Source organism: Nothoprocta perdicaria, unplaced genomic scaffold (assembly GCF_003342845.1).
Source record: "Nothoprocta perdicaria isolate Ctin4 unplaced genomic scaffold, notPer1 scaffold_178, whole genome shotgun sequence".
Lineage (NCBI taxonomy): Eukaryota > Metazoa > Chordata > Aves > Tinamiformes > Tinamidae > Nothoprocta > Nothoprocta perdicaria.
In genome coordinates, this window is record NW_020454960.1 from 695,522 (window position 1) to 705,254 (window position 9,733).

The following is a 9,733-nucleotide window of genomic DNA, read 5'->3' on the forward strand; positions in this document are numbered from 1 at the left end:
GTAACCAGGGTACCCACCCCATTCACTAGTGGACCCACCTGCTTCAATTTCCACCTGCTTCAATGGACTTTGGTGACATATCTAAGGAAACAGTTGCAGCTTTTTTCGGGAAAACGCTCAGGACTCAGCAGCTTCTGCTGCAGCTTGATAGRTAGCGCTGGAGACTCTGGTATGTTCACAGATTTGTAAATCAGACCACTTAATCAGCTGCCAAAACATGAACTTGGAAGCCTTTTCATTTAAAAAATATATATATTAGACACGGTTTTAAGGTCAGMAGCACTTTAAATGCAAAACCTTCATTTCTTGGTGCCTTGGACAGGAGGAAATGAAAACAAGATTTGTCCTTTTCATTTTCAGAGTTTTATTCTAGAGTAACTTCCCTGATTTTAATGTGTGATTTTTTTATTTTTGGTTTGTTGGTAGGAGTAAAGTTAGTGGTTGCTCTGGCTGTGTTGGGATTTTCCTTACCAGAGCCTGTTTTGCCCATGAAACAATGGGAAAATGGGAGAGGATTATTGAATTTATARGGAAAATATGTCATAGGTATTGACTTTGAATTTGATGGTCAATGCCTTGATGATCCTGCTTGCATTTCTAAGTGTCCACTTCATACACCTCCATCTCTGTGCAAGATGCATCTCCTCCTTCTCAACCGTGATTTTAATTGTGGTTGGACGTCCAAGGAGGAATTGCTGTACATGAGTTTACCTTTTAAGAAAATAATCTGGATCTCATCCTCTGATAATCYAGCATATAATATTATTTCAAAATCTCGTATATGCTCAAACTGACCATATTTTACCTTGCAGAGGGTTTTGCCTTCTGAGTGTCACCTTAAACCTTGTCCATGTTGTCTTCTCCTCACCATTATATACCATCTTTATCGTTATATACCATCTTTCCGCTCTCCAGTAAACAAACAGGAATGGAGTTACATCAGTGCCATGGGCTTTTACAAACCTTACTTGYGCTAAACTCAAGGGCGAGTCATCTCCATCTTACCTGCACAAGCATCAAGAACCTCAAGGCCAAGAGTCCTGAAGAGCTCTTTAGAAGCCTAACCTTCCTATTCACCCACGGTACATGCAGTTACACATAAGATGCACAGCAAAACTGTGAGCATCTTTTTATCCATCTGCCTTGTTTCCTGCTCTCCCAGTGTCTGGAAAGCAGGGAAACTGGAAGCACCTTCCCAGTTCCCACAGCTCCTCTTAACTGCAGTGGTCTCTTGTCACTTGTCAGCTAATTAGACCTAGCAGGCACATTACCAGCATGTGCAGACAACAAGGTCTAAAACACAATTATAGTTTTTTTTTTCTTTTTTTTTCAAAAAATAAACCCACAAAAGGTACCAGATGTTTACTGTGCCTCATCCAAGGGCATTTCATGGCAGACGTGGCGCGCTCCTGACTGAACAGCATCTGTGAGCCTCCAAACGGAGATTTCATTAATTCCTCCATAGGATCAGGTTCCGATCAGGAGTTTTTATTGTTTCTAGCTGCAGCAGGGATCTGCAGAGCTGCGTTGTCCTGGAAYTGCCACTGGTGCTGGGTCATGGCATGCACTGGCCCCTAGAAGGTTTTGGGGATTTTTGGCATGTCACTGCTCCTCAGCATCAGAATACTGATGAAGAACATGCCTGAATTTTAGGACTGGCAGGAAGCCAAAGTTCCAGGAGGCTGAATTGCCTAATTTGAATTCTTTGTGGAAAATAAAGGCGAGGAACTGATACCAAAAGGTTGTCTATCACTACAGGACTCTGTAGTGACGGAGGAAGACGGTACTAAGGATATAGCAAGATTATGATGTATACATACTCTTCAGTCCAGATCATTAGCATGGCAGTTTATCTCCACTAATGGAATATTATTATCCATTAGTGTTGAACAAGATTAATCAACAGACAATCACCAGAAATTGTGCCTGGTAGCGGGGTGTTCTCTTTGCACGGCAGGCATGCAAAGGCAGCGACTGAAAGTCACCCATGGCTTCAGCAGACACCTGGCTCTTCTCTGGTCCCACAGCCTGGCACCATCCTGCCTTCATCTTTGGCATCAGAAGAGCCCCGTTGGCTGCCAGGTCCAAGCCCAAATGATTTATGGAGCTATGTGGCTTGGGAAGCCGCTGATTGTCCACAAGGAACCTTCACATCTCTGTTTTGGGACACTGGAGAATGAGATTGGACTCATTGCCAGGATACCTGTCATTGCAGGGACTAGAAAGACCACCATGCTCATAAATCATTTCAGCAGGGGAGAGGAAGAGACTGGTATCAACACGACCCCTCTTCTRTTCTCTATCCAAGAGTCATGATTCTGCAATAAAGTCAGAAATATTGTTGACTTCCACAGTAATTTAGTWTAGGGAAAAAATCACGTAGCAGTTACAGCACGCACTTGACTGGTACGTCCAACACTCAGCTGTGTTCTGAAGAAGCTTGACCTTCTTGCCTCACAGGAAAGGAAAATAGGACTGACTATGGGCCTTTCATGCGGTTCCTCACCCCTTCATGTCCCTCGCACCAGCCTCAGATCCAACTCCAAATTCTCTTTCTGGTTTCATAAAAGGAACCAGAGAAAGGTACACAGTCTCATTGCCTTTTCTCCCCTCATCCCCAAGATTTTAAAAGCATATTTGCTGGCACTTTTCTGCAGAAAAAGTGGCTTTTCTGGTTTTATCCAGGGAATGGGGGAATTAAGCCAGAGGTAAATAGAGAGGAAGAGAAATATAGAGATACCCTCACTGTGAAATGTTCACTCAGGAGACCAAGAATTCAGGTGGCCAAGAAGACACAGTCACATTTGCACGCTGCCTTTCCAGTAATGGTCTATTGAATAGTTAAAATCACACACAAACAAATAATAAAAAAAAAAGCGATTAACCAATAAAACAATGAAGAACAACAACAAAAAACTCCAAAACTTTTCCGGCACATATTTGTAGACACATTGTTTGAGGTGTTATGAAGAGAGGCGGGTACTCTACAGAGGAGACTGGAGTAAACAAYGTGTTGGGATTTACCCATTTTGATCAACAGGTGCTCCATGGGCATACGTTCCTCCCAGCAGATTTTCACAAGAAAACAAGACAGGCAGCTAAAAGCTAATASATTGGCCACTTGCAGTCAGGCTGTGAGCAAACGTGATGAATCACTGCTTTACAAGATGCTTCAGTGGTGAATGCAGGCGGAGGAGCCTGCAGGAGGGGTAGCTTAACCACCAGGATCTGGCATGGTGCATTTGCTGCTTTTGTACACTGAACTTTGTTTTAGCTGTGGGAGAGATGATCCTACCGAGGCCGGTTCCTGAAGTGCGCTGTGCTACCTAATGTAAAATAAGATCTGTGTTGTGAAAAAGCAGAGTTTGGGCTCACCGGCCGTGCTGGGGACGGAGCTCTCAAGCTCTGTGGGAGCAACCAGTTCCACTGAACTGGAACATCAGGAGAAGCCATGAAGTTGCTGTGATGAACTCAGGACCCTAGACCATCCTTGTCTCAGCAGCTCACTATTCGAGGTGACTCAAGCAGTAGGGGTTCACCTYAGAACATATTTAAGTGTTGTTCAGGGGCTAATTTTCAGCATCCTATTTTATATGGAAACAAACACGTGATGAAACAAACTTGACCTTTTTACTTTTGAAGAAGTAGTGATAGATGCAGTAGGAGAGCATCTTTGTCCAGGCTTTGAATCTTCTAGGAAAGGAAATACGAAGCAATACTACTTTTTGTTGTTGTTGTTCAGTCTACAGCTCTGTGCCTTCCCTTTTCATATGTTTTTGTCTAATGGACTAGCCCTGGGCTCATTTTTCACACTTATAAGGAAGAGATCTTCAGGAAGGGATCATCACAGTCCCTGCAGCCATTTGTCCTCTTCTCCCAAACCAACCTCTCCAGCTGATGGCCTCAGGACACTTTGCAAGTAGCATTGCAAGAGCTGCCAGTCATGAGCCCATCCCCTCAGAGATGTTGAGGTTTAAGGAGCCCATCTCCACCTCTTCCACTAATAAAAGGAGCTTGAATCCTACTTCTTTGACAGAACTTGTAGGAGAGCAGAGTTCAGGGAACCAGCAGGCTAGCCGCAGCAGCTCATATTTATAAGAGGAGCTTTACAATGATAAGTTAACGGTGGGGAAGTGGAGAACTGAAAATGCTCTTAGAGCTAAATTCCCTCTCAGCTTAACACTTCAGATGTCAGTTCTGCTGCTTTCTTCCTGCGTTTTTTCTTACTATTGGATTAAGTGGGAAGTTACCTTGTGGCCTCAACTGAGTGCAGGTCCCATTGCAGGGCTGGTGAAGACCATTTCTGTTATTACAATGAAATTCTCACTGTCATGAACAGATACATATGTGTGAAACCTGGAAAAAAAAATGCCTGTGAGATTATTTATTCTTGTTCTCCTGCACGTCATAGACCTCTGCACGGGCATCTAATTTTAGGTACATAAGAGAGGAAACCAAGAGCAGGGATGCCTGAGGATCTCAGTATAATCAGAGATGGTAAGTGGCTATTTCAAAGGGTAATTCAGCCCAGAGGGCTTTCAACCCATCGTAGGATGGCATCTATAGTCTTCTGGAGGRGCTTTTTTACACCACTGGGGGTGTGATGAGGCAGAGTAGTCTTGACTCCCCCATTCACAGTCATTTCCATAGGACCAGCTGGTCGTTGAGTCCCTTGTGAGGTCTTATCCCTTCATCTACCTGCTGAAATGAGCCGGGCTGAAAGCCTCGCTCTTCATGGCAGATTAAGGAAATTCAGAATAAAATTTACAGCAATAGCAATTTTGGTGGAATAGTGTATTGCCAGCCTTGTTGTTATTGCATCCGTTAACTTTATTAGAGTGTATACTCAGCATGTATGAATGTAATTAGAGTTCACAATGTGTCATAATGACTTTTATGCTACACACTGTATGTTAGGCAAGAGAATTCATTCTCGTTAGGGAATCAGCACAAATCTTGGGCTGGATTCCTTGTTGCTACGCCTGACACTTCAGAGTAATATGACATGAAACCAATTAAGAAGTGAATGGGCCCCATGATTCTTACCAGGTGAGGGTAAGACCCTACCTAGGGGCTAGGTAGGGCCTGGGCATGGATGGAAGTTGAAACAGCCTGTGTCTTATTCCTCTCATTATTGTATGCTTTAGGGGGCTAAAGACAGGCAGAAACACACACAGGGTTGCATAAAAAAAAAAAATTAATTTTTGCCGAATACTTTGGTAAGAAATAACAAAATGAGTGTCCCCAGGCATAATGTCAACAGTCCTCAGTATTTTTACTTTGCAACAGGCACTGTTAGCTCTGTTGCAGTCGTATGCAAAGGCACAGAAAGAAGAGGTGGGTTTTGAAAGGGTTAGCAAGCCCTTAAAAACACATAGGATGCTCTGCCTATGCACTGCCAGTGCCTAATGCCTACCAAAAATCAGTACTTCTGGTGTCTCAGGTTCAGRTACGTGAAAAAACCTGGTCCTACCACCTGAAAGCCATCGTGGTGATCAGGCAGACCCTTTGATTGCCTCGCTGGACATGTGTAGAGCGAGCACATGGCAAAGCTATAACACTCTCCTTGCATTTAGGAGCCTGATTTATATGCAGCGTGGGTACCCAGTAATGGGCACTCGTTGCTAAAAAAAAAAATAAGAGGGACTTGCCTTCATTTTCCTCTGAAATACGGCTAAAAGCTCATATGCATGGAGGGAGGCTTGAGGAAAATCTGACTCCTGCAGTAACACCTTTTAGCGAAGACCATTTTGGTGACATTACTGTGACAAATTTTCATCCTTCCCCACTGGTATATACCTTCCCGCACAGCAGGCATGAGCCAAAAATAGCTGGAAGAGGTATTAACGTGGATAAACAGGGCATAAGAAAGGAAATAAAATCTAATTGCTGAGACACGAGGCAGGCTGCAGCACTTGCACATCGGAAGAGCAGAGAAGCTGCGTGTGGGGCAGCTTACCAAGGGATTCAAGAGCTTCTTCATCCCTCAATTCTGCAGTCAGCCTCGGAGCATCTTCCAAGATATTCTCTAATCCAGCCAGGATTCCCTATTTGATGCAAGCACCATCAGCTCCAGGGCCTTGGCCAGCCTCAGCATCCCCTTGGTCTTTGGTCTAATGGGCCTCCAAGCAAGACCTGCACACGCTGCTACTACTCCTCTGGTTAATTACCAGATTAATCACCAATTAAAAGAACTCTCAGCCCTTCCCTTTAAGCAGAAGCCATTTTATATGCAAGAAATTTATTGTTATGCTGGGAAATTTATTATTAAACTCAATTTATTATTAAACTCAAATTCAGCTTTGTCAACTTTACCTCCTTATTTCCTAGATTAATGACTATCAAACCTGCAGATTATGGAATAAATGAAGTAACAGTTAAGACAGCAAGAATCCAGAGAGCTGGCTGATGCTGATGTCCTCATCCATTGGTGTCCCTKTCCTAAGGCAGGTGATTGTCCTCTATGATTGGCATCAGCACCACTTTTGGGGGTTGAGAGGCAGGGGAGAAAGGGTGTCTATCCAACTTTCCCATAGTACTTCCAAAATAAAAAAAAAAAAAGCTGTAAAAACACCACATTTTACTGAATTGCACTTCGTCTTGTTGATGTTTTGGGTCAGGGAATGCCAGGGGTTAACCATATGCTGTGCAACCAAGCATTGTCTCTAAGTATGTTTAAGAGTGTCACCTCTTTGTTGCACCGCGTCCTCACGCCATTTACTGTATTATCTAAGATGAACTGGACCACTCAATTCGTCATCTCTGGACTSTACTTATTACTTTATAGGCCTCTAGCACGTAATTTATTATGCATCTCTGCGCTAAAAGAAGTTCTCAATGACTCCTGAAAGGAAACTCTTCATTTGACTTAATAGCTCCTTTTAGTCACTTCATTCTTGGGTTGTCTGGAGGTTCAGGGTGGTCAGCACAGAAGACAATTCAAACCAAATACATACCATTGATGGATAGCCTGGAATTACACCTCCTCTGGGTATTTTCCCCCTAAAAACCACATCCTACCTTGGTTACTTGTCAGGCTCTGRTGCACCTTGAGCAGACGCCTTCATCAGCCAAGTTCTCCATGAATTGTCATAGGGGATACGCACCACGCAACCGAGATACAGATGAACGGGGTGAATCATTCCTRCCGATATGCTTTGCTTCATGTTTATTTTGACTTGATTTTTATCAGGAATTGGTTGATATTGGATGCTCACTTTGCTGCACACATGCCCAGCATAGCGTGGGCCTAATCTACAACCCAAAGTTTGGATGGTTGACCATGGCACTGCTGCCTGCAATGGTCCTTCCAAGTGCTGTGCGTGTTTTGCACATCACATTTGTGTTTGCAAATATTCGGGTCCTATATAATGCTCCTACACTGACAAAGCCAGCGGTTTGGCACCTGCAGCAATGTTCTTAAATATTGGTTTATTTATGTTGACTATGGCACACTACCACTCAAATCTCCTCTTATTTGGGTTGATTTTTTTTTTTATGTGAAGTATTTCAGCAGCTAATTGCAATTACCAGAAAGCATATACAAGAGAGCTTGTTGACTGCCACTAGACAAAGACACTTTTTGGAAATCTTGAATTTTGCTATAGATGAAAGCCTATAAATTTTAAAATAGAAGACACGTTAGCATTTACAATTTCCGTTTGCTAACAAATTCCACTAAACAAAATTGGTGGCTGATTAAGTAAACATTTATACATAAATAAAACAGTGAAGATCTCTTCAGTTATTGAGATGCAGCCAGTTCAGTCTCTTGTAAATAATACAGTGATGAATTCTATCTTTACAGTGCATGATAAACCTACCTAGCCTCAAAGTCTTGGGCAAACTAATCCATACACATGAATCAATCAGTTCATTTTAGTCATACCAGCGTTATATAAATGTCACTAAAATCAATGCCTGAGAGACATAACAGATTAATAAATCCTCATGCAGTACATCTAACTGGGATGCAAACCTACAATATAGAGCTGCACACTGAACACAACTGTACAAATAGTTTGAATAAGTCATTTTAATAGAAAACTCAAGGGCAGGTCTGTAATGAGCAGGCGTGTAAGAGAAAATCTAGTGCATTATTAATTTCAGACAATACTGAATTCTTTTTCATAATGTACATTTTATTAATGCTCTCTGTGATAGCTTTTCATACCGTTTCATCAATAGGAGTACAGTAATTACAATGTATTAAGATTCATTCCATGCCTGAGGAATATGGAAGTTCAGCTAAGATATGTAAAGTAAGTAAGTGAAACGTAAATCACTATTGACTTAGGGCTGGATTAAATAAAAATTCTGCCCTGGGGAAATGTGTGGCTCAGGGATTTAGTAATGGGATACACAGTCTTTGCCAATTAAAATCCTGGATCAGTTCAGCATTGGCTGGGTGTCTTTATTATCCAAAGGCTGCTCTGACAGCAAGGTGAAACGCACTGGTCGCCCTCCAGCACGTTCAGAGAAGCTAAGAGCTGCAAGAGGCAAACAAGAGCAACAGCTGTATGTATCTATATGTATAAATGTGTGTGCGTATATCTATATATGTGTGTGGTGGCTTCACATCATTGAAGAAGGGCCTGAAAGAACACAAGCTTTGCATGGAGAACGTGGCTCCAGCTACTGCTGCCAGATCTCTAGCTGCCCAATGGCTCCCTGATGCAGGTTGATGATGCAGTGGCAGCACCAAAGCATTGGGGTTGGCCGGGGGAAGATATCTATTGAGTCCCGGGGCCCTCTTGGGACGTGCTCAACCTATGTCGTGGTGAATGCCCGCCTCATGTGTCCCATGTCCCATTTGTTTAGCACGCCCATATGGGCCAACTTGAGCTGCTGGGGTGCTCATGATGGCTACAGCCATGTAAGAATGAGGTCCTCGAAAGGCTCAATGCAGCAACCTCAACGTGTAACCTGTGTGCAATCAACACAAAGGCAGTGGACAAGAGTCATCAGCTTTTATTAGGACTCGGTGGATTTTGCCTCATCTTTACAACAGTCACCATTAGTTACCAGGGGTCAGACTCTTTGAGGTTGAAGCAAGAGACATCAAACAGGTTGTAAAAGCCTCAAAAGAGTAACTCTTCTAGACATAATGGCAAAGGTTTAAGGTGCATTGTGGTAGGATTGTCGAGGGAGAGAAACAAATAGTGAGGGCTCTAATGGAAAAAAAGAAAATAAACGGGGAATTTCTGCTTTCCTGCGATCTAGCGTTTCCACTGTCAGCCCCCAGCTTTAATAAATAAATAAATAAGCTCGGCAATGGTGGTTGTTAAGTGTTAACGGCAGCACTTTTCCCACCGAGATGGATGGAAGAGGAGGTATTCAAGTAGTCAGGAGGAGAATGTGATCCCTGCAGTTCGTGCCAGCCCACTGCAGGCGAATTGCCACTCCAGATGCCAAAAGCTCCGGGTGCTTTGAGGCAGTTTCCCATTTGCATTGATTACCCACTGTCCTTTCCCCACAAGTGTGCAGGTTTTTTTTTTTTTTTTTTCCCCCAGAATTATGCCCAATATGTGCAAAAGGTGTCTCCGTACCTACTGTATCTAGAAAAGGTTGTTTCATGTCATGCCATCTGGCCTTTCAATGGCACTCACATGTTAGCCCTGATTCATTCCAAAATACCAGACCGAAGAGATACTTTTATGTCTAGAAAAAGTTATTCTAGGTCATTTTATAAATTTCTTTTCTTCTTTTTTCTCTTTCTTTTCTCTTTTCTTTT